Raw genomic sequence first — 6,757 nt, 5'->3', positions numbered from 1 at the left:
AATTTAGATGATTCTCCAAGGCTATGGTACTGGGAATAATCTATTTCTTTTCATCTCATTCTTCATTTTGTTGATCCCTTTGCTTAAATCCCTTGTGATTGCACAAGTAGTAGAGTTGCACAGCATTAACAATTCCACTGCATCATGCTGATGATCCACAATTTGCAGAAGCATCCTTGCCAATGATGAAAATTATGCAATCTCTTGTGATCAGAATCTCCTTGATTCTCTCGGAAAATCATGCAAAAAGATTCAACAGATATGGCCGGCTATGTAACATCATGTGATGAAAATCACTCCTTGATTATCTCGGCAAATCATGCAACTGTGTTTGGCAGATATGACCAACTATGATATAGCTAGATATGCAATCAAGTTATATTCCAATCCTTGATCAAATTTCATTACATGCTTCATGCCGAGATTGTACATATTCATGCAGATTTTCTTTGCATGTATGTGCAATCCTTTTGATGTAATCTCATATGAAGTATATATAAACCTATTGTCATAGATAATTAAATCAAGCCTTTTAACCACAAATTTCCATCTTAATAGCCAACATCCCAAGAATTTGCTCCTCCACAGTTTGACCATGACTTCAGACCAACCAAATAATGATGCAGGCAATATGATCATCATTGGAAAATAGACTTTGCATCAGCGCTCGGACACGAGTCCACCAATGCAATTATTCATAAAATTCCACCACATTCGGCATCTTCTTCAGCCTACCACTCTGCATTGCTCTCTGTTGCGATATACCGGACGATCTCTATACGCCGACTTATCCTCGGAACGGTCCGACCGACGCCCGACTCTACCCACCGGATGGACAGACGACTTCAATAATGACTACCGACGATATCCGACCGAACCGACCAATACTATTTTCAATCGGCAGAACGGCCGAACCCATATCACCGACCCACTGTCGGGGGTGGCAGCCGACGTCCGACTTCCACAAGGCACCAGATCATCCGATGGTGTTTTCGAGTCATCACCCGACGTCCCGGCAATCGAATACCGACATATAGTCGGCCAGCCCGTCCAAACGCCGTACAACCGCTATGGGCTGTTGTCCTGTCAAGGACATGCTGTATGACCGTCCTGGGACATTGTCCTGCCAATGATATGGGTTAATCTTGATGACCTGACAACCCACGCCAATTTGACAGCCCCCGGCGATTTGACAACTCCTCAGTTGTCTGCACCATTAATGGCGGGATCATACCGCATTCCACTATAAAACGGGATAAGGCAATAGTTTTGGTAAGCTCTCGAAAAGCTCTTAAGCTCTCGAGCTCTCTCCCTCTCGCTGAGCCCCCTGATTTTTTTCACTGTTGCCTAGTCTCCTCTCTGACTTGACAGTCGGAGGATCTCCGTCGGAGGCATCTCCGGTCAGTGAGGACTTTCCTTGCAGGTGCGCGTCCCGGGCGATTGGGCGACGAGGGGATTGGCCGCAATAGATTTGGCACGCCAGGTAGGGGTCGACAGAGGTAAGACAGTGAGCTCCATAGAGCTTGAAAAACCTCTCGAGATGACAAAAATCAAGGCTCAGCGATCGAAAGCTATCGGATCGGCGAGGCACTCTTCCCGTCGGAAAGAGGCTCCTCCTTTACCCTCCATAGAGGAACCCAGCTCTCCGCACCCGGTGGTGATTACGGAGGCACAGATCGCGGCGATCGTGCGGCAAATGACCGTTCTGACGGATGCGGTCAAAAATCTCCAACAACAACCGACTCAGTTGCCGCAATCGTCAGCGGAACAACCGGCGGTGCACCCTATGCCGTCCAGAAGCAGCTGCCGACGCCCGCGTCAACTTCCGTCTCCTCCTCAAGAGCAGCCGTCTCAGCACTCCCATCGAGAAGGGGGGAGGCGGCCACGGTGCCACACCCACCGATCTCGACGTCCCTCTCCTTCTCAGCTGGAGTGAGCGAGGAAGGAGAAGCGATCGCGAACACCGTCCGCCTCACTCTCAAATTCGTCGGGAGGTTCGACCCCTGGGGTTTCTCAATACCGACGGTTGGACGACTATGAACGTAAGTTCGAAGAAATCAACCGTCAGCTTGCCCAACTCTAGGCGGATAGTCAGAAGTCTTCAAACGACGTCGACTTCTGGACCACCCAACCTCTCTCCCGATTTATCCTCGACGAACCGATCCCTAGTCGGATCAAGATGCCTCATGTGGAGCCTTACGACGGCTCCACCAACCCAATCATCCATCTGGAGAGCTACATGGCTCTCATGACAATTCAAGGGGCAACCGATGCCCTTCTCTGCATCGGCTTCCCCGCCACACTTCGTAAAGTTGCCAGGGCCTGGTACTCTGGCCTCTGCTCAGAAGGTATCCACTCCTTCGCGCAGCTCGAGCATTCTTTCGTGGCCCATTTCAGCACCAGTCGGAAACCGCCACGAACCTCGGACAGTCTTTTCTCCCTCAAGCAGGGAGAAAACAAGACACTCCGACACTTTGTGATCCGATTCAACACGGCTACACTTGAGGTTCAGAACCTTAACGAAGATATGGCTATCTCGGCCATTTAGAGGAGGCTAAGGGGATCCCGATTCACATATTCCTTGGACAAGACCCTCCCCAGATGTATGCCAAATTGCTGGAGCGCGCGTACAAATATATGCGCATGGACGAAGGAGCTTTCGACCAGCGCCTGATCGAGGGCATGGGCCAAAAGGAGAAGTGGAAGAAAAATCGAGCTGCTGCTGAACCCAGCAGGCCCCCGACCGATAAACGGGTCTCGCCCCGACGACGGAGCTCGAGATCGCCCCGACGGTGGAGTCCGAGACTGACGCATTGCAGGTATGACTCTTACACCCCTCTCTCTGCTCCTCATGCGCAGATCCTGATGGAGATCGAAGGAGCAGAATATCTACAACAGCCTCTGCCTCTGAAGGCAAAGGGCTGCGATCGGAGAAAATACTGTCGATTCCATCGGGGCCACGGTCACAACATCAAGCAATGCATCCAACTCAAGGATGAAATAGAGGTCCTCATACGATGAGGGTATCTCGAAAAGTATCGAATCGATCGTCGAACCGACGGTCCGATCGTCGAACCGATGGCTCGATCGCTTGCTGAACTGAGGGCCCGATCGCCGAACCGACGGCTCGATCGTCGAACCTACGGCTCGATTGCCGAACCGACGGCTCGATCGCCGAACCGACGGCCCGATCGTCGAACCGACGGCTCGATCGCCGAACTGACGGCTCGATCGCCGAACTGATGGCTCGATCGTCGAACCGATGGCTCGATCATCGAATCGATGACTCAATCATCGAACCGACGGCCCGATCATCGAATCGATGGCTCGATCGCCGAACTGACGGCCCGATCGCCGAACCGATGGCTCGATCACCGAACCGATGGCTCGATCGTTGAACTGACGGCCCGATCGCCGAACTGATGGCCCGATCATCGAATCGATGGCTCGATCGCCGAACTGATGGCTCGATCGCCGAACCTACAGCTCGATCGCCGAACCGACGGCCTGATCGCCGAACCAACGGCCCGATCGTTGAACCAATGGCTCGATTGCTGACGACACATCGAACTCCCACGAGGATCGTTCTGTCTACACTAACGGAAGGCCAGCACTGGTGATGAAATATCTCTAAGTTGAAGCCGCGCTCCTTCCACAGTCGACTCTCGATCAATGCGGCTGGCTAACTTGCCGACTTAGCTTCGACTAAGAAGGGCAAAACGTCAAGACGACCACGATCGCTCTCGCGATATACCGACTTGGTCATGACTGGTCGAAGGATATTCGGCTTGCCACCGTTTATCATACGTCCCGACGTGCACGTCCGACCAAGGTCCGGGCAACGGATATTCGACTTGTCATCGTTATCCTAACCGAATACGTCGGACGCTACTCGACTATCAGATTCTACGGAATGATCGTGTCGACAAGCTACGTTTGGAGAATGGCTGACACTCGGCCCAACGTGCACGCCCGACCAAGGTCTGGGTGACGGATGCTTGACCTGCAGTCGGGACGGCTCTCGACCATTGGATCCTATGCAGCCTGTACGACAGTCGGGACGTCGGCCTGCGATCGGGGCTTCCCTGCCCTTAGCATGGCGCATGCCACTGACTACCTTGATCGACTACGCTGGATCCTACCGAACGTCCTAATGAGGTATGGTCGCCAGAGTCGGGGCATGACGTGATGGAAAACCACTCCTTTCGCCCGAGGCCATCGCCCACGTATTCACGTGGGCCAACACGACATCGGACTCAGGAGTGGGGGGGGCAACTGTTGGGATATACCGACCGACCCCCATATGCCGATTTATCCTCGGAACGGTCCGACCGATGCCCGACTCTACCCACCGGACGGACAGACGACTGCGACAATGACTGCCGATGATATCCGATTGAAGGCATGCCGGCCGAACCGATCAATACTATTTTCAACCGGCCGAATGGTCGAACCCATATCACCGACCCACTGTCGGGGGTGGCGGCCGACATCCGACTTCCACAAGGCACCAGATCATCCGATGGTGTTTTTGAGTCATCACCCGACGTCCCGACAGTCGAATACCGACATATAGTCGGCCAGCCTGTCCAAACACCGTACAACTGCTATGGACTGTTGTCCTGTCAAGGACATGCTGTACGACCGCCCTGGGGTATTATCCTGCCAAGGACATGGGTTAATCCTGATGACTTGACAACCCACGTCGATTTGACAGCCCCCGATGATTTGACAACTCCTCAATTGTCTGCACCATTAATGGCAGGACCATACCGTATTTCACTATAAAACGGGGTAAGGCAACAGTTTTGGTAAGCTCTCGAGCTCTCTCCCTCTCGTTGAGCCCCCTGATTTTTTTTACTGTTACCTAGTTTCCTCTCTGACTTGACCATCGGAGGATCCCCACCGGAGGCATCTCCGATCAGTGAGAACTTTTCTTACAGGTGCGCATCCCAGACGATCGGACGACGAGGGGATTGACCGCAGCACTCTTCTAACAAGAATGCTTCGCTCCACCTATCCACATCTACATAGATACTAGCCAGGTGTACTCTTGCTGCCCCACGAGTGGGCTCCAACCTTGCTAAAGTCACTGCAGCACTCCCCACAATCTTAAATTTTTGAGAGTTCTAGCAACAGCCAACATACCCCCACAAATTTCACTATCTTGATCAGCTGCTCCACCTCTTTCAAGCACCCAGCTCAGCCTAGATGATCAATCATGCAGCCGTAGTGTAATATCCCAGCCCAAACGAACCCGAAATCAACTGGGCCTGGTCCACTTAACCAACCCAATCATCCTGCACGACTATTAAAGCATTAGATGAAAAAAATTGAGAGAAGACTCCTGGTGGGAGTTTTCTTCCCCGATGGAGTCCCAATCAAAGCTGAAAATCGACAGGAGGGAGTCAATTTCCCCCCCCCCCCGTCCGGCTCTATTTAATGGAAAGAAGGGTTTCTATCTTTTCCATTGGAGATAGAGACCCCAACTTTAAGGAATCACACTAGATTTTGCGAGTTTTCGCCCGATGGTTTCCATCAGAATTATAGCCAAGCACCACCATAGACAAGATAAAGTCCCCTCCATCTCTTAAATAGTCATCTTCTCTCTTTTCTTTAGTGGTTAGATCATGGTTTTCGATCGGTTGTCGTCAAATTTTTAATGAGGAAATCGAGCCCTAGTTTTCCTTTATTTTTGCACTACTCTTTTCAATTTTGTTGGTGCTAATAGTCACTGCCAACCATCGGATGATAATTGCTGACTGTGCCACCGTGGCCTCAACCACTACGGGCCGTAGCCATGTTGATGATGCTCTCCTATTTCGAGAATAGAAGGGGAACCAGAATCCCTTATTTCGTCAAGAAGGAAAGAGAAAGAAGAAAAAGAAAAAAAAAGAAAAGGAAAAAAAGAAAGGAAAAAAAGAAAAAGAGAGAGAGAGAGAGAGTTTCTCTCTCTTCTCTCTTCCTTCTCTCTCTTTATTTGCTTCTCCTACTTTCTCTTTCTATAAGTTTCTCTCTAGAATTATCTCTTGCTATAAAGTTTTTTCTCTAGGATTGATTCTGTAAAGAACTTTCTTTCAATGATTTTGATCCGTTGGATAGTATGCCGACACCTACTTTGACTATTGGATGACATACTATCCTCCACCTTGCTCTTATCGGACACTACTGATTGATCACCTTCGATATCCATTGAACAACCATATCCTAGTCTATTCTTGATTAGATGAAGTTTGATGACTGAACTGACCAGCATCGCTGGATGTGACTACATGTGCATCATGTCTTTCTTAATTATCTATATTCCCTCTAATTATTGGACTCAATTTTATATAGGAGTGTAGTCATCTCGATAAGAAGATGTCCAACAGTTGGGATACTATGATATGATCTATTAATTAAAGGTTTTGAAAAAAAATTTCTAGAATCATTTAGGTTTGTTGGAGTATATATGAGGTAAGTAATACTTCACTTTTTAGATTCATCGATAGATTATACAGTATTTATAATATTAAATTTTGAATTATATTATTTATAATTTATGAATTTGAAGCATGATATTTATTTATCAAATTTATTATAGAATTATTTAATGTATTATTGAAGATATTGATTCTATTATGAATAACAACCGATTGATTTTGATTTTGAATGATTTTGTGTATTGCTAGATTAAAATATGAAATCGATCTCATCAAAAAAGATTTGATTCGAGATGGATTTTGACTCGCAGCCTGTGTATTGAAATCCTGTTAAT

This window comes from Elaeis guineensis, chromosome 5, assembly GCF_000442705.2.
Source record: "Elaeis guineensis isolate ETL-2024a chromosome 5, EG11, whole genome shotgun sequence".
Taxonomy (NCBI): domain Eukaryota; kingdom Viridiplantae; phylum Streptophyta; class Magnoliopsida; order Arecales; family Arecaceae; genus Elaeis; species Elaeis guineensis.
The sequence above is the reverse complement of the archived record's forward strand: the minus strand, read 5'-3'. Positions refer to the sequence as shown.